Below are 19,315 nucleotides of genomic sequence, written 5' to 3'. Positions count from 1 at the left end.
TACTGTGGAGAAACCTAGTGGACACTACCTTAATCAGGTGACCAAAGCTCAGCACTACCAGTAGTTGGACAAATTGTTAGAGCACAATGAGCAGAGCAAAGGATCACTTTTGCGACACTGTAAAAAAGGCATAAATTGGGTATACTTATGAGGAACCACTGGGCCCAAATTGAGGGACATACATGACAGGCCTGTTATATTAAAAAATACCAAGGTTGGGGCGCCTGGGTGGCTCAGTCAGTTAAGAGTTTGCCTTCAGGGTCCTGGGATCACACCCCTGCGTTGTACTTCCCACTCAGCAGGAAGACTGCTTCTCCCTCTCCCTTTCCCCCTGCTTGTGTGCTTTCTCTTTCTGTCAAATAAATAAATCTTGAAAATAAAACAAAACCCCCAAAACAACATCATGAAAGGCAAGGGAAGGATCAAACTAGAGAGACATGAGAATCAGGTCTAATGTGAGATCCTGTACTGGATCCTTCTGCTACAAAGAACATCATTGGGACAAGTGGAGAAATTTGAATGTGGTCTCTGGGTGAAGAATATATAAGGGTTTTGGACTATTTTTTTTTTAAAAAGATTTTATTTATTTGAGAGAGAGAGAGAGCGAATGAGAAAGCACGAGGGGGGAGGAGCAGAGGGACAAGCAGACTCCAGGCTGAGCAGGGAGCCTGACACAGGGCTCCTTCCAAGGATCACGACTGAACTGAAGTCAGACGCTTAATCGACCAAGCCAGCCAGATGCCCCTGTACTATTCTTTCTTTCTTTTATTTTTTAAAGGATTTTATTCATTTACTTGACAGAGAGATCACAAGTAGGCAGAGAGGCAGGCAGAGAGAGGGGGAAGCAGGCTCCCTGCCAAGCAGAGCGCCCAATGCAGGGCTCGATCCCAGGACCCCAAGATTACGACCTGAGCCAAAGGCAGAGGCTCAACCCACTGAGCCACCCTGGCACCCCGCCCCTGTGTTATTCTTAAAATATTTCCGTAAGTTTGAAATTGTTTCAAAATAAAAAGTTAAAAAATACCCACCCAGTTCTTTCGTATTATGAGGGTGGGAAATGGGGGCAAATGAGGTAACGTCTTTTAACTCCAGAGAACTTTCAAAACATAGTCTCTCATTACAGATATAACTAAGATTTTGCGTTCACCAAAGAATGGATTTGTTAATAGCAGTAAGCAATCACTTGGGCTAAAGCACAATGAACTAGGTGACCATGAATCAACTTAGTGAGTGGTTCACAAACCAGATCAATAAAAAGTGAAACAGAGGGGTGCCTGGGTGGCTCAGTGGGCTAAGGCCTCTGCCTTTGGCTTGGGTTGTGATCCCAGGGTTCTGGGATTGAGTCCCACATCAGGCTTTCTGCTCAGCAGGGAGCCTGCTTCCCTTCCTCTCTCTCTGCCTGCCTCTCTACCTACTTGTCATCTCTGCCTGTCAAATAAATAAATAAAATCTTAAAAAAAAAAAAAAAACAACAGTGAAACAGAATAGCAAATTCCAGAGTATATTACACATGGAGTAAGGGTATGCTTTCATGAAACCATTGTTTCTGTTAGACAGAATACATCTATATGTATCCTGGGTCACCGTGTAAAATGGACTTCTTACTGTGGGTCATGGTCAAAAAGTCTGAAAGCACAGAACAAAGAGCCAGTACAAGTCCTTCACTGGGGAGAAGCCAAAGAGTAGTTTCTACTCTGGCCTAATAGCACTCTCATTGTTGAGTTATCAAACTGGCAAAAGATATGTGCTTCGAACTCAATTTGACCCAATATTATATTGCTTGATCAGTAAAATCTGAAAATACTACAAGAAGTCACTACTTATTAAATAAAATTTTCTTTTTTGGTGGGATTTGGTGGACAAACACAGAGAATGATTTTATTATGGTTGATAAATTTCCCAGAAACATCTCTAGTGTCAGACTCAGAGTTTCACCTTACAAACACTAAGACTACCCAAATGCACCCTGCAAATCCTCTGTGTGGTCTAAGGCACGAATGGAGATTCCTTGAATGTCACTGAAGGGCTTTAACTAGAGGAACCAGTACACCCCTGATTATCATCTCAAACAGGTATGCTTGGAATTCCAACTCTTTTTTTTTTCCTAGTTGAAGAACACGGATCCCCCTTTTCCCCAATAAACTCATAATTCAAGATCAACAGTGTTCATTACCATATGAACAGGGAGACTGTAGTTAGAATTTGTAAGCATATTACATTTTGGGTATTAAACATGGTATTATTAAGTTCACAGGAAAAAAAAACATTTTAGATACTCTGCTTGCTGTATTTGTTCTTCCACACTGACTAGGAGCCTGTAGAAGGGGTCCTGATGCTTACCCAGGATAGATTAAAAATATATATATATTTAAAAAACTTAATCTGGTAAAGATTTGAATAGGGCAAGGACTAAGAGTATATAAGGACAGAGAGAATGTGAAGACACAGGTGAGACAATAGCCAGCTAGAAAGAACATAATTTGCTCTTTGGTTCAGAGCCAAACTAGTTTTTTTGTTTTGTTTTGTTTTTTGTTTTTGTTTTTGTTTTTAAAGATTTATTTACTTAACAGAGAATGAGAAATCACCAGTAGGCAGAGAGAGAGGGGTAAGCAGGCTTCCTGCGGAGGAGAGAGCCCAATGCGGGGCTCGATCCCAGGACCCTGAGATCATGACCTGAGCCAAAGGCAGAGGCTTAACCTACTGAGCCGCCCAGGTGCCCCTCAAACTAGTTTTTAAAAATTCCTAAGGGCACAGTAGACAAATGTAAATGGATGTGAATTGGAAGGGCATGGATACACCTGCAGAATTATGTTCAACTATGAATTGCTTAAAGTAAACCTCATAATTCTTTTTTTTTTTTTAATCTTTTTTTTTTTTTTTTTTTAAAGATTTTATTTATTTATTTGACAGAGATCACAAGTAGGCAGAGAGGCAGGCATAGAGAGAGAGGAGGAAGCAGGCTCCCTGCTGAGCAGAGAGCCCGATGCGGGACTCGATCCCAGGACTCTGAGATCATGACCTGAGCCGAAGGCAGCGGCTTAACCCACTGAGCCACCCAGGCACCCATAATTCTTTTTTTTTAAAAGATTTTATTTATTTGATAGACAGAGATCACAAGTAGGTAGGGTAGCAGGCAGAGAGAGAGGAGGAAGCAGGCTGAGCAGAGAGCCTATGCGGGACTCGATCCCAGGACCCTGGGATCACGACCTGAGCTGAAGGTAGAGGCTTTAACCCACCGAGCCACCCAGAAGCCCCTAAACTTCATAATTCTATTAGATTGTAAAACCCACAGAGGCTTTATTTTATCATCGTCTAGGTCACAGAAAAACTAATCTCTTAGAATTAGTCACTTTTAAAATGAAAATGATCTCAGAGTGGTTTCACAATCTCAAATGGTCCCTATCTATACCTTCCAAACTCTTTTGTTAAAAAAAGGAAATACAGTAACAGAATTAAGTTCTGAAGTGCTTCTGGCAAAGGGGATCAGAAAAGACCTATTAGCACTTGTGAATGTCAGATTTGAGCCTGAACTATGAGATGTTTAAGTCAATAAATAAATGTTGTCTGACTATAGTCAGAAACATCAGGCCTAGACTTTACTGATGGGGTCCCACACCTGAAACTCAATCATCTAGAACTTTAATCTCTAAAATTCTATTTTTCATAGTGCCAAAAGAATCCTTTCCCATCACCCATTTCATCAGATGTAGCAAAAGTAGAGGGCGCCTGGGTGGCTTAGTCAGTTAAGTGTCTGCCTTTGGCTCAGGTAATAATCCCAGGGTCCTGGGATTGAGCCCCGTGGCAGGCTCCCTGCTCTGCAGGGAGTCTGCTTTTCTCTCTCCCTCTGCTTGTGATCTCTCCCTCTCTCTCAAATAAATAAAATCTTAAAAAAAAAAAAAAAAAAGCATAGGAAAGTTCCTCTTGGAAGGTAAGCCTGGCTTCCAAACCACAAGGTCTTCAAAGCTTAAAGGACATTGTTTTTTTTTTTTTTTTTTTTAAGATTTTATTTATTTATTTGACAGGCAGAAATCACAGTAGGCGGAGAGATAGGCAGAGAGAGAGAGAGCAGGAAGCAGGCTCCCCACTGAGCAGAGAGCCCGACTCGGGGCTCGATCCCAGGACCCTGGGATCTTGACCTGAGCCCAAGGCAGAGGCTTTAACCCACTGAGCCACCCAGGTGTCCCTTAAAGGACATTGTTAAATTGGCAGACATTACCTAGTCTTCCAAAAAAATTTTTATGCTGCTTTTGGCAAATCAATTTTTTTTTTGGTAGCTTAGTTTATAAACTTCTAAGTAGCCACAATATACAGTATTTCATTTATTTATTTTTTTAAAAAAAGATTTTATTTATTTAACAGAGAGAGAGAGAGATCACAAGTAGGCAGAGAGGCAGGCAGAGAGAGAGGGGGAGGTAGGCTCCCCGCAGAGCAGAGCGCCCAATGTGGGGCTCAATCCCAGGACCCTGAGATCATGACCTGAGTTGAAGGCAGAGGCTTTAACCCACTGAGCCACCCAGGTGACCATTATACAGTATTTTAGTTTAGATTTAGGGAAGAAGGTAATGAGTCAAATATTAACAATTAAGAACTATAAATAGTTTAAGATCCCTGTTCCTCCTTTTGGAACTAAGAGTTTAAAATAGAGCAATCATTTTCAGCCCCATTTATGAATATAAGGGCCAAAGAATATATTTTATTTATTTACTTACTTATTTTTTAAAGATTTTATTTATTTATTTATTTGTCAGAGAGGGAGAGAGAGAGAGCACAAGCAGGGGGATCGGCAGACAGAGGGAGAAGCAGGCTCCCCACTGAGCAGGAAGCCTGATGCAGGACTCCATCCCAATCATGACCTGAGCAGAACATAGACACTTAACTGATTTAGCTACCCTGGTGTCCTGAAAAATATATTTTTTTAAGATTTTACTTATTCATTTGACAGAGAGAGATCACAAGTAGGCAGAGAGGCAGGAAGAGAGAGAGAGGAGGAAGCAGGCTCCCCGCCAAGCAGAGAGCCTGATGCAGGACCCGATCCCAGGACCCCGAGACCATGACCTGAGCCGAAGGCAGAGGCCCAACCCACTGAGCCACCCAGGTGCCCCTGAAAACACTTTCTATTTTTAATCATCAACTGATACTTTTCTTCCACTAATCTATCTAATACTATTAAGTACTTACTCCATGCAAGGTATTATTAGGGTTATATAAAGTTCTTTAAGACATGACTGTTGTCTTCAAAGAGATTATAGGAAATCTCAAAATTTACATAATGGCAAAGTGAGGACCCATACTGCTAAATTAATAATTAGCACCACAATGAGATATCACCTCACACCAGTCAGAATGGCTATTATAGAAAAAACAAGAAATAACAAGTGTTGGGGCACCTGGATGGCTTAGTGGGTTAAAGCCTCTGCCTTCGGCTCAGGTCATGGTCCTAGGGTCCTGGGATCGAGCCCCACATCAGGCTCTCTGCTCAGCGGGGAGCCTGCTTCCTCCTCTCTCTCTGCCTGCCTCTCTGCCTACTTGTGATCTCTGTCTGTCAAGTCAAATAAATAAATAAAACCTTAAAAAAAAAAAAAGAAATAACAAGTGTTGGTGAGAACGTGAAGAGACAGGAACCCTCATGCCTGTTGGTGGGAATATAAACTAGTACAGCTACTGTGGAAAACACTATAAAGGTTTCTCAAAAACCTAAAAATAAAAATACTATACTATATGCCATAAAAAAGAATGAACTCTTGTCATTCGTTATAACATGGATGGACCTAGAGGGTATTATGCTTAGTGAAATAAGTCAGACATAGAAAGACAAATACTGTACGATTTCACTTACATGTGGAATTTTAAAAACACAACAACAAAAAACGGAACAGATTTATAAATACAGAGAACAAAATGACAGTTGCCAGAAGAGAGGGGGTTGGGGGGGTAGCCAAAACAGGTGAAAGGGATTAAGAGGTACGAACTTCCAGTTATGAAATAAACAAGTCACTGAGATGAAAAGTACAGCATCAAGCGTGTAGTCAGTAATACTGTAATAACTTTATATGGTGACAGATGGTGACTATTCACTGTGGCATGGCCTGATGTATTGTCAAATCGCTATGCTGTACATCCGAAACTAATATAACACTGTAGGTGAACTATACTTCAATTAAAAAAAAAAAAAAAAAGAATTGTAAAGGGCACCTGGGTGGCTCAGTGGGTTGAGAGACTGACTCTTGGTTTTGGCCAAGGTCAGGACCTCAGGATCCTGAGATCGAGCCCTGCATCAGGCTCTGCACTCAGAAGAGTTTGTTTCTCTCTCTCTCTCTCTTTTTTTTTTGTCTCTTCTTCTCCCTCTGCCCCTCCCTCGATCTGGCACTCTCAAAATAAATAAATCTTCAGCAAAAAAAACAACAACTGTAAACATAAAAAACAAAAGTCAAAAAACCCAATCAAGCCCTACTCTTCCGTATGATCTCAGTGTAATATCTAACTTCGCACTAAACAAAGAAGCTGTTTCTGAAGGCGACCATCACGAGCACGCAGCCAAATCAGAAGAGCAGTGAGAGTGAGAGCGGTGCATTTACTCCTCTGTTATTTTTTTGTTGTGTTGAGTGAGAGCTATGCACTTACTTCTCCACTGTTGTTCTGACTACTGGGCATCTGGAGGAGCCAAAAGCATTACTTGGGGGAAAAGGGATATATGAGAAGTTCTGAAGGGAACAGGAAGTTCTTTGTCACATAACTCCTTTGTCCTTCCATTTTCCCATCTTAATCCTCATTTTTAATGTATGTGATATGAAAATCTTCCCCCTTCTTTGAGGATGGGGAAGATCAATGATGGTCACTCATGTTTCATGATTCTTTCTGTGGAATGCTCTTGGGTGAGGCAGACATATTAGGGATTTTACTGTGAAATGACTCTCTTACCCTCAACTTCTCCTTTGAAATGAATCACTGCAGAGTGAAGAGTCAATCGGCCTTCATTACAATATAAGGAAATAAAGAGCAGAAGGAAGTCATGCAATTCTTTCCATTTAATAAAGGGCTTTTGACATGTGTTCTTTATGAAAAAGCAATAAAAGCTAAAAATCAGACCAACAAAACACAACCACTAAAAAAAGGCTTGTGTATAGTCTGGTGGGTTGCAGAGGGAAGGAGCAGAAGATGAGGCCATTTTGAGGTACAAGGGAGGAACACAGAAGCAAAGTGAGATAAGACCTACAAGTTGTTTAGCATGGAGTTCACCAGTTTTTATTAGTCTACAGCACATTTCCCATGTTGCTCTCATACACTTAAATAATGTCCCAGTGTTATAAAAGTTTAAATCCCAGAAACTCACTTAAGCGTAAGGGTAATTATTACAGATCCTTTAAGAAACCTGTCCCAGAATTAGTCTGTAGGTTTTGTGTTTTGCAATTAATTTTAAACTGAGTAACAGAAAAAGACAAAGAGAAGTGAGAAGCTACCTCCTTTTTCATGTGAATTAACTTATGTAGTTTTTCCTCTATTCACACTTTCTTTGTAGGCCGTATCTGATAGCAACAGCAGTTAAGTAAAGTTAGGTGGGGCAACTCAGAACAGGAGTGGAGGTTTTTTCCAAGGGTAGTGGTGGGAGTGAGGGCAATTCTCCCTTAGGGGCATGTGCAAACATGTGGGGACACTGGCTCTCACAGTGACTGCCGAGTGCTAGCAGCATTTAGCAGGCCAGGGTCAGGGATGCTCAATGTGCCCTGCTCTGCTCCAGACAGAGCCACACGAGGAAGGAGTAACTACTCTGTCAAAATGCTCACAATACCCTGATCAGTCAAAATGTTTCAACTGATCAGAAGCACTAACAGAGCAAATTAAATCTTTTTTGATTAGCTTAAAAGTAGCCCAAAGGGTGCTCTCTGGTTATACGGGTGGTTAAACACTAAGTACTTAAAACAGTGTAACTTATCTAAACCTTTTGTTAAAACTATATATACTCAGTAAAGAGTTGTTTTACTTTTTTATTAATATTTTTTATTTTTTGAGAGAGAGAGAGAGAGAGAGAGCATGCACACTGGTTGGGGTGGGAGGCGGGTAGGGAATAGGGAGAAGGAGAGAGAGTCTAAAGCAGGCTCCATGCCCAGTGCAGAGCCCAATTTGGGGCTCAATCCCATGACCCTAAGGCCATGACCTGAGCCACAAAGAGCCAGTCACTTAATCGACTAGGCCATCCAGTGCCCCAAGAGTAGTTTTAAAAAGTTATCTTAATACAGTTACTTAAAAAAGTCAAGGAAAGGGGTTGCCTGGGTGGCTCAGTCGGTTAAGTGTCTGCCTTCAGCTCAGGTCATGATCCAGGATCCTGGGATAGAGCCCCCACATCGGGCTCCCTGCTCAGCAGGGATTCTGCTTTTCCCTCTCCCTCTGCCTTTCCCCCTACTCATGTGTGTGCTCTCTCAAAAAAATGGATAAAATTAAAAAAAAAAATCAAGGAAAATGATGCTGAATACTACCACATTTTTTATGATACCCTAATATACTTAATTATATTTTAGAGTAGTCTTTAAAATAAATTTGTTTGGTGCATAAAGATATGTTTGATATTTATGTTGTGCTTATAATCTGTACATCAGGCAATTGTACTACCATCTGGTGGCAACATGCCTTAAACTAAGCCTCAGTATTTGGCAATAATGAGTTTCTTGACAATGTAAACTACAACTTAAAAACAAATTATAAACACAAAGGTTCAGAAATTCTTAAGTTCAAGTTTTTTAACTGTCATCAGCCTGATTTATTATTTTTTGTAATATTTTGGTAATTTTCTTTACAGCCTATCAATTTGGCTGAAATCCTCCATCAGGTGGTAAGAAAAAGAACAATATTTCCCATCATTAGTAATGGCAGAGTTTTAAGGAAAAAGGTCATTACAAAGAAAAGCAATCTATCTGTGGTTCATGTAGAAGTTTTAAATATTTCATAACTGTGAGTTTATAGTTGGTCCAGATATAAAATCTGCTCCACTCATGTAGGTTTACTAAGACTACTACTCCGTAGCATTAAAAATGTAGTTAGAAACTCAACACCTCAGACGCCTGGGTGGCTCAGTGGGTTAAGCTTCTGCCTTCCGCCGGCCCAGGTCATGATCTCAAGGTCCTGGGATGGAGCTCCACATTGGGCTCTCTGCTCAGTAGGGAGCCTGCTTCTCCCTCATTCTCTGCCTGCTGCTCTACCTGCTTGTGATCTCTCTCTGTCAAATAAATAAAATCTTAAAAAAAAAAAAAGAGAAACTCAACACTTTATTTTCTTATGCTAGTACAGATCCTGGAAAAGCCACCATGGAAGCTTCCTAGTCTACAATGAACTGGCACGCACCTTTCTGCTTTGCAGGTACTGCTGACATACACAGCGTCAATGGGTGTCCATATGCTTTATGAGCTGTCTGTGTGCCGTGTATATATGCTCTATGTTCATGCTCTCTGCTAAAAATACTTCAAAATAGTTGGAAATGGAAGATGCCACTGCACTGCTATAGGTTTAGTTTCTAATGCCCTCATTTCTCTTACACTCAAATTATTTTCTTCTGTGCCAAGTGAATCCTCTCCATATCCAATTTTTCCTTTTTCTGCCTTTCTCATTTCCACTGGACCTAAGTTTGCCCCTTCACCAGGGATCTGCCAGAGGATGTTTAAGCTTTGTTTCTGGCTAAAAAGTACAGCTATAACTCTGAAGAGGACATAAAAGTTTCTCCCTATATCTAAGGTACAAGAGATTTAAAAAAAAAAAAAAAAAAAGAAAGCCATTCATTACAGAGAAAAAGTTGAAAGATAAAACACTTCATAGGGAGAGTACTATTTTTTGTCCAAATTATTTTTGCCCATGGCAGGTAAAGAACAGTCTACGTACTGTTTAATAAGAAATCCATTTCAAACCCCCACACCATAACATCATTCAGAAACACGGCTCCTTTAGTCAGCCATGGTTGTGGGGGGGGGGGACAATTCCCAGGGTACTCAAGTTAATGGTCCTGTCAACCCCGTCATTCCCACATTGCAATGCCAATGTAATTCCACATAAACACAATTATGTGGAGGCAAACACTGCTGTAGAGTATAAATATACTGCTACGTATGCATTTCTCCGAGAAACACAACATATAACACTCATGAGGCATGGCAATGTTTGTAGCAAAGAGGACCAAAGTGGGGATCAAATTAATTAGATTCCTGGAGTGTGTTGCTTAGCATGCAATTCCAGAAAGAACTAAGCTCCATGATGACTGACTGATTAACTGGCATATATAGAACCAAATATTTCTTTGAGCACAAAGAGCATATAAGAACTAATATTTGAGTGTGTTGGGCACTGTTCTAATCAGTTTGTGAGATGCTGCATGTAATGTTACTATCTGGGCTAGTCAATTTGGGTGCTGATAACAATCCGTTATTGGAGTTAAGGTCATAGTCTCTATATGGTTAGTTAACACATATTTAAACAAACAAACCAAAAAATAAAATTACCTTTTCCATAACAGACTACTGGTGACCTAGCTATCTTACAAATGTATACCACTGGTCCTAATACAAACCAAGAGTACACAATACCTATCATTAAAACTGGAATCAAAACTCTAAGAGCAAAGCAAATCTGTTTTTTAAAAATATTTTATTTATTTATTTGAGAGAGAAAGAGGAAAAAGAGAGAGAGAGAGCAAAAGGGGGTAGGGGCAGAGGCAGAGACTCTGTGGAGCACAGAGCCTGACACAGGGCTCGACCTCAAGACCCTGAGACTTCAACCTGAGCCAAAACCAAGAGTCAGATGCGCAACCGACTGCACAAGCAGGCGCCCGGAAAGCGAATCTATTTTTAACCATCCAGAAGGATGATCACGAGGTCTGATGGTCCAACCAGAGAAACCTGTACCACCTAGATATAGTCAAATGTCTTTTTTGGTTACATTTTAAATATTCTGAGTACAGCAGATACACAATGTTACAACAGTTTCAGGTGTATAACAGTGATTTGACAAGTTTATACTTTATGCTATGTTCACCACAAGTGTAGCCACCATCTGTCCTCATACATCACTATTACAATTTCATAGACTCTATCGTTTATGCTGTGCCTTTTATTCCCATGGCATAGTCCATTCATAACTGAGAGCCTTATTCCAACCCTTTCCCTGCTGGCAACGGTCGGTTTGTTCTTGGTATTTATGGATCTGATTCTGCTTTTTATTTTTTATTCATTTGGTTTTTTGTTTTGTTTTTTTAGATTCTACGAATGAGTGAAACCACATGGTATTTGTCTTTCATCTCAGTCTGACTTATTTCACTTAGCATAATAGCCTCTAGGTCCAATTCATGTTATTTCCAACAGCAGAAGCTCATCTTTTCTTATGGCTGCATAATATTCCATGGCACATGTGTGTGTGTGTATACATATATATATGTGTGTGTATACATATATATATATGTATACACACACACACAAATACACACACTCATATCTTCCTCATCTGTTCATCTATTAATGGACACTTAGGCTGCTTCCATACCTTGGCTGTTGTAAATAATGCTGCAATAAACATGGGATGCATATATTTTTTCTTTCTTTTTTTTTTTTTTTAAGATTTTTATTTATTTATTTGAGAGAGAGACAGCGAGAAAGCATGAGAGGCGAGAAGGTCAGAGGGAGAAGCAGACTCCCCATGGAGCTGGGAGCCTGATGCGGGACTCAATCCTGGGACTCCGGGACCGTGACCTGAGCCGAAGGCAGTTGCTTAACCAACTGAGCCATCCAGGCGCCCTGCATATATCTTTTCTAATGAGGTTTTTTGTTTTTGTTTTTGTTTTTGTTTTTTTGTAAATACCGCAATAGCAGAATTACTGAATCAGATGGTATTTCTATTTTTAATTTTTTGAGGAACTTCCACAGTTTTCCAAAGGGGCTGTACCAACTAACATCCTCATCAATACTGTGTAAGGGTTCCCTTTCTCTCTATATCCTTGTGAACACTTGCTATTTCTTGTGTTTCACATTTTAGCCACTCTAACAGGTATAAGGGGGTATCTCATTATGGTTTTGATTTGCATTTCCCTGATGATTAGTAATGCTGAACATCTTTTCCTGTGTCTTTTGGCCATCTTTGGAAAAATGTCTATTCTGGTCCTCTGACCATTTTTTACTCTGATTTGTGTATGTGTATGTATGATGAGTTGTATAAGTTCTTTAAATATTTTGGAGATTTCGGATATATCACATTTGCAAACATCACCCCCTCAGTGCGTTGTCCTTTTGTTTTGTTGATGGTTTCCTTTGCTGTGCAAAAAGCTTTTTATTTTGATGTAGTCCAAATTGGTTATTTTAACTTTTGTTTACCTTGCTTTAGGAGACGTATCTAGACATATCATTATGGCCAAGTCAGAGAAATTACTGCCTGTGTTCACTTCTTCAATTTTTATGGTTTTAGATCTCACATTTAGGTTTTTAATCCATACTAATTAATCAAATATCCATATTGTTCCAGTCCTTAGTCCTCTTTTTTTTCTTTAAAGTGTTTATTTATTTATTTATTTGTCAGAGAGAGAGAGAGCGAGCACAAGCAAGCGGGTGGGCAGTAGGCCGAGAGAGAGCAAGGAGCCTGATGCAGAACTCAATCTCAGGACCCTGGGATCATGACCTGAGCAGAAGGCAGAGGCTCAACCAACTAAGCCACCAAGGCATCCCTTTAGTCCCCTTTCCATCATGTCATATGGTCTGATGGCTTTAAATACCATCTGCCCTCTATACACTCCAAAGATGCAACAGCTCTGTCATTTTCCCAGCTGGATATCTAAAAGGTATCTTTTTTTTTTTTTTAAAGATTTTATTTATTTATTTGACAGAGAGAGATCACAAGTAGGCAGAGAGGCAGGCAGAGAGAGAGAGGAGGAAGCAGGCTCCCTGCCGAGCAGAGAGCCCGATGCGGGACTCGATCCCAGGACCCTGAGATCATGACCCGAGCCGAAGGCAGCGGCTTAACCCACTGAGCCACCCAGGCGCCCTCTAATAGGTATCTTAAACTTAACATATCTTAAAACTGGATTCCTGATTTTCCTCCTCAACCTTCAACACCTGTAGACTTTCCCATGTCAATTGACAGCAACTCTATCTTTTTCAATTCCTCAGGCCAATAGACCTTGGAGTCATCCAAGACTCCTCTTTCCCTTACATCCCACAGATCCAGAATATATCAACCCTCAACACCTCTACTACTGCCACATGATCCAAGTTCCCATCATTTTTCTTGCCTGGATTACCATAATAGTCCCTCAGCTTCTACTCTTGTCTCAAGTCTAATCTCAATGCAGCAGCTAGAATTCTTTTAAAACTTAAGTCAGATCATGTCACTTCTCTACTCAAAATCCTGCAAAGGCTCTCATTTTATTCAGAGGAAAAACAAAGGTTTACAACATCCTCTACCTACATGATCTGATTCTCTTTCCTACAATTCTCCTCTATAATTTCTTGTATGTGCCAGAACTTGCCCACCCCATGGCCTTTGCTCTAGCTGTTTCCCCTGCCGGGAACACTCTTTCTCCAGATATCTTCGTGTTAACTCTCTCACCTTCAAATCTTTGTTCAAATCTTAGTCTGTCGACAAGGTTTACTCAGGCAACCTACCTGGTACTATAACCTGTCGTCTTTCCACCAATCCTCCTTATTCCAACTCTTTTTATTTCAAACAGCATCTGTCACTGTCTAACATGCTATATACTTCATTGTGTTTATTGCTCACTGTCTGTCTCCTCCTCCCTGATGGAATGTTAAGCTTCACGAGGCCAGGAACTGTCTTGCTGACTCATGTATTCCAAGTGCCTACAGCAATGTATGGCAAATATCAGGCACTCAAATATTTGATGAACAAGTGAGTGATGTTGATTTTAAATTTAGTATGATCTTCACAGTACACACATTCCATATGTGCTTTATATCTACTGGATCAAGAGGGTTAATTATGTTGTTCAAATCTTTTATGTCTTTAAGTACTTCTGTCTATTTGACATTAGTTTCTGATAGAGGTGTGTTAAAATCTGCAATGCTGAATGTCAATATACTATTTCCTGGCAACTCTGTCAGCTTTTTATAAATGTTGAAACTGTATTTTAGTGTCTACAGTCCATTATTTTATATCTTGTTTGTAGACTATTCCTTTTTTTTTTTTTAACAAGTAAGAAATATCTTCCTATAATTTGATGCTTTTTGCTTGAAATTATCTTTTTTGGGGGGCTCCTTTTTTAAAAAAATATAAATTCAGTTAATTAACATACAGTGTAGTATTAGTTTCAGAGGTAGAGTTCAGTGATTCATTAGTCATGTACAACACCCAGTGCTCATTCCATCACGTGCCCTCCTTAAGGCCCATCACCCAGTTACCCCACCCACCAACCCCCTCCCCTCCAGCAACCCTGTTTGTTTCCTATAGTTGAGTCTCTTATGGTTTGTCTCCCTCTCTGTTTTCATCTTATTTTATTTTTCCCAGGTTTGTTTCTTTTAGGAACCAGAATCATGCTGTATGTATTGTTCTTTGAAGTGCTTGTTGATGTTCTCAGCCTAGCACACTCCTTTTACCCATTATATATTCCACAGAATTAGTGTCACTATTCGGGATGCTTCATTCTCCTGTTCTAATTAAGCCCAGTTTTGTGCACAGACTCGAGCACAGGGTTGGAATCTGGGGGGCAGAGTGTCAGTTTGAGCCGCTGGCAATCTGAGGTGAAGGTGTGTTGACTTGGCATTGAGCAGGAGGCAGGTGGCAGGAAATTATCTTTTGATGGATATTAATGTTGTCATATCAGTTTTTTTCTTCATGGGTATCTGCATATATTTTTCCCCATGTTTTTTTTTACCCCCTTCAGTATCATTTTGAAGACAGCAGAAAGTAAGCAGAATAATCTGAGTGCCTCTCTGGCTTTGTAGATTAATTTATGTTCATTATGATTGCTTACGTATTTTATTTTATATTTCCTATCTACTATGCTTTCCCTTTGCTTCTTTTTATTTCCTTTCCTGCCTTCTACTGAATTGAGTAAATATATTTTTTAAATTACCTATTTTTTCAGGGGCGCCTGACTGGCTCAATAGGAAGAACATGTGACTCCTGATTTCAGGTTTATGAGTTCGAGCCCCATGTTGGGTATAGAGATTATTTAAATAAGTAAGTAAACTTCAAAAATTTTTTTAAAAATTACCAATTTTTCCACTACTGACTTAGGAATTGTATCTTCTATTTCTATATTCCTCTTTAGTGGTCATTCCTACATTCAACAAAGTTATTTAAATGTATTTTTTCAGTTTATAAACTTAATCAGTATCCTCTCTACTTAAAATAAGGACCTCACCATGCTTTTATATATTTAACACATGGTTGTCGCTAGAGTTTTAGATCCAGTTTTTTACACATAAAAGAAAAAAAATTGGGTTTATCACCATATTTTTAATATCTCTGCTTCCAGTATTCCACTGTTTTCTTGCATGTACTTCTCTTTTTGCTTTTTCCCTTTGGTTCTTTCACTAGCAAGAGTTTGGGGGTTGAGAAGTTAGCCCCTGTGTATCTGCAAATGCTTTTGTTTCATTCTTTTTTTTTTTTTTAAAGATTTTATTTATTCATTTGACAGACAAAGATCACAAGTAGGCAGAGAGGCAGGCAGAGAGAGAGGAGGAAGCAGGCTCCCCGCTGAGCAGAGAGCCGGACGCAGGGCTCAATCCCAGGACCCCGGGATCATGACCCGAGCTGAAGGCAGAGGCTTTAACCCACTGAGTCACCCAGGCGCCCCTGTTTCATTCTTGTACACACAAAGCACTGCACAGAACTGTAGGTTTATAATTGTCTTTCCACAGTACTCTGAGGATATTGTCTACTGCAGCCAGAGCCTAATGCCGATTTTGTAGATACATTATCTGTATTTTTTCTTTGCATTTAAAATTTTTTCTCAGAGCACCTGGATGGCTCAGTTAGTTGGGTGTCTGACTACTGGTTTCCACTCAGGTCATGATCTTGGGGTCACAGGATCAAGCCCCATGTCAGGCTCCAAGCACAGAGCCTGCTTCGGATTCTTTCTCTCCCTTCTCCTCTGCCCCGCCCTTTGCTCGCGCGCGCGCTCTCTCTCTCTCTCTCTCTCTCTAATAAATAAATAAAATCTTAAAACATTTTTTTTCTCTATATCATTAATATCCTACAATTTCATTATGGAAATGATTAACAGCCATGGGTTTATTTATTGTGCTTTATGGATGAGGTTTTTCTATTCTGAGGACTCCTGCCTTCATGGATTAATACTCTACTGCAATCTTTATTATTATCCCCTCTTTTTCATTCCCTCTCTCTGCTTCTTTGGCCTCCTGGCAGACGTGAGCTTGAGCTCCTCAGGCTGTGTTCTGTGTCCCACTTCTCCGCCATCTCCACGCTGCACTGAGATGTTTTCTCCACCCTATTTCCAGTTCACTGGTTTTTCTCTGAAGCTGGAAGCAGTATGCTGTGCAGTCTCTTTCTTCTGTCACCTCATTAGATATTGTTTTCATTTAAATATTACATTTTCACTTCCAAGACCTCGAAGTGGTTCTTTCTCATACCTTTCTGTTCTTCTTCCTTTTTTTAAAAAAAGATTTCTTTTTTTTCTTCCAATTTGTCAGAAAGGGAGAGCGAGCACAAGCAGGGGAAACAGCAGGCAGAGGGAGTCGCAGGCTCCCCGCTGAGCAAGGAGACTGATGTGGGACTCATCCCAGGACCCTGGGATCATGAGTTGAGCCAAAGGCAGACGATTAACCAACTGAGCCACCTAGGCATCTTGCACACCTTTCTGTTCTTGTTTTATTACCTGTTATTCTTGTTTTGTGGGATCTAACTTCTTTTGTATGTTGAGAATTTTATTTTAAAACCCTCTTTAGACTGTTCTATTACCTTTTCTCTCAGGTATCAATTCTCTCATTTGTTGGGTCTCCTAACTGCTTTTCATGGTCTTAAATTTTATGAATTCTTTATAGGATTTTGAGGACTCAATTTCTATGACAGTGTTAAAATATGAGTATCTGTCTCTACAGGGTGGTTTCAAGTTGCCTCATCTTAGACCTGGTAAGATGCTGGCCTTGAACCCCATCTTAAGTTGACAGCTATGGTTCTGTCTTGAGTGGGTCCTTGTGCTTGCAGCCTCTGGCTGTCCTTTCTAATTTCTGGCCAGGTGCAAGCAATGTATTTCTATAATGCTACTGGGATGAGCTGAACTAACCCAGCCCACATTTGCAGGTAGCATAGTGTGTTCCTGGTTCATGTTCTGAGTAGGCAGAATCTTTACAAAAAAACCCTGACCCAATTGCCTATATCCATTTATAGCTCCCTTCCCACAGTGGCTTTTCTCTCCATTATTGGCCCAAAGAGACTTTCCATCTTGTTTTTAAGTATGATTGTGTACTTTTAAAAATCTTTAAAAAATATTTACCCACTACTTCTTAATTTTGTAATGAGAGGAACAGGATTCAGTGTCCTTACTTTGCCATCCTGACGTGGAAGTCCTAGGAGTAGCTTTTAGTTCTGAAATAATAACAGTTCAATTCTCCTAATCTCACCAGTCTATAAACATTAGCAAATATATCCAGGGTTTGAACTTAAAATCAACTGTAGTGGAGGAACATTCTGATTACTTCTAAGTACTTTGGATTAAAATATGTAACAGATAGATTGAAAGGCCAGAAATGGAGGGAAGATGATTTTAAAAAGGTAAGAAACTTGGGACAGCAGCAGACTTAATTGTAGACCTTGTGTATAAACTCTACTATAAATGGAATCAGACTGAGCAAAAGAAGAGGGTGCTTCCCGTGACCTTGGGCCAGCACTGCCGCCAGCAGAGTCTTGTTATAAGCACCACCTGCACTCCAGCACCTGGAAGACAGCCATCAGTGCAGTGGAAAGAATGCCGATCTGGGAATTCAGAACTGTTCTAGCTCATTCTCTGCCACTAAGCTATTGTACAGCATAGGTTAAGCCATGATCCCTTTTGGGGTTCCAGGCATTTTATCTGTAAAATAAGGGAGCTGGGCTAGAAGAGCTTCTAAAGTACCTTCCAGAAATAATTTTCTGTGATCTCAACAGTTTAGTACTTCCATTCTTTGGTTTGCTGAGTCAATAACTTGCCAGGTAAAGGAAGAAAACCATGCATTTCTGAACCCAGTCTTCAAAAACTGAAACTTATGATCACCAGAGGTATGGCTTTTTTTGATCACCACTCTGCAAAGGAACAGCCTACTGGTGCCTGATGACTGGATGAAGTTTCTGTGTGGGTGTAGACACAATCTAAGTTTTAAATAGAGAAAAGCAAACCAAGCCAGACCAAAACAAAACCCCTACACAGTCTCAGACACCACAGAGGAAAACAGGTCTTTTCTACAAATATATCTGTCACTAATAGTTGAGAAGACAATGAAAATCATACACTGAGCACATCAAAGTGCAGAGAGTGGCAAAAGTGGGCATCCTGCTGCAGTCACAGGACGTGAGGGGTCTGACTGTGCTCACTGTAAAGTCTGCACCATGATAGAGTTCATGTAGGGGAAAGAATGAGGAAGGAAAGAATAAAGTTGAAGTTCTACTGAAAAGAAGGAAGAGTGGATTAAAAATCTAAAAATTCAGTTAAGGTGGCAAGGAAAACTCAATCATCTTAGAGCTTCTTAGCACCTGGGCTAAGTCACAGTGTGAATTTCTATGAACTGTTTAATTTCACCACATTGCACTAAAAGCGACAGAGATTCCAACTGCATAGATGAGAAGATGGAGAATTAGCATGTGACCAGCCCCACTCCCAAGCAATCTTCAGACAACATTCTAAAGACACTTACGAAACAAACAAATAAACAAACAAAAAACCCAGAACCCAAAGTTCACTGAAAGGCACCTTACCATCCACATGCTACGTGTGGGGCCCAGTACTCTGCAGCTACACAGCTATGTGTGGACACAGACGGTATTAGGGGCGGGGTGGGTGCCCAGGAGACTTCTGACTCCACTATCCAGCACGTGTACTCCATCAGAAACACACAACCCATCACCAGAGACAGAAAAAGTGCTCTTACAAAATTCCCACTTGGTTCAGTCTTCACTTTCAGGCAAGCCATCACTTTATGGAAGTTTGTGTGGCCAAAGCATTTAAGGAAAAATATATATCTAGAAGTAGCACAGGAGCATTAAAGAAAATAAAGAAAAATAGAAAAAAGCCAGTCATATTTAGTCTCACCTTAGAAACACAATCATTGGTAACACTCTGGAGACTCTCCCCTCTGGTCCTTTTACCTGGACCTGGGTGTCCTCTATCCCTTCACAGTTGTAC

At 40.2% G+C, this 19,315-nt stretch overlaps 1 protein-coding gene and 1 long non-coding RNA gene across 9 annotated transcripts in view; both read right to left on the bottom strand.

The window, feature by feature from the left end:
* The window catches only part of PPP1R12B (protein phosphatase 1 regulatory subunit 12B), a 222,056-nt gene that overhangs the window by 50,592 nt on the left and 152,149 nt on the right, over window positions 1-19,315 (bottom strand). The gene's annotated exons all lie outside the window — the stretch shown is intronic.
* LOC116576318 lies at window positions 3,259-18,893 on the bottom strand. Its single transcript, XR_004280107.1, has 4 exons — window positions 18,093-18,893; window positions 11,694-11,699; window positions 8,619-8,622; window positions 3,259-3,269 (listed from the first exon to the last, which is right to left on the bottom strand). It is a non-coding gene; the product is annotated as an uncharacterized LOC116576318 (long non-coding RNA).

This window comes from Mustela erminea, chromosome 17, assembly GCF_009829155.1.
Source record: "Mustela erminea isolate mMusErm1 chromosome 17, mMusErm1.Pri, whole genome shotgun sequence".
NCBI classification, from domain to species: Eukaryota; Metazoa; Chordata; class Mammalia; order Carnivora; family Mustelidae; genus Mustela; species Mustela erminea.
Note: the sequence above shows the minus strand (reverse complement) of the source record. Positions and strands in the feature narration are given on the sequence as shown.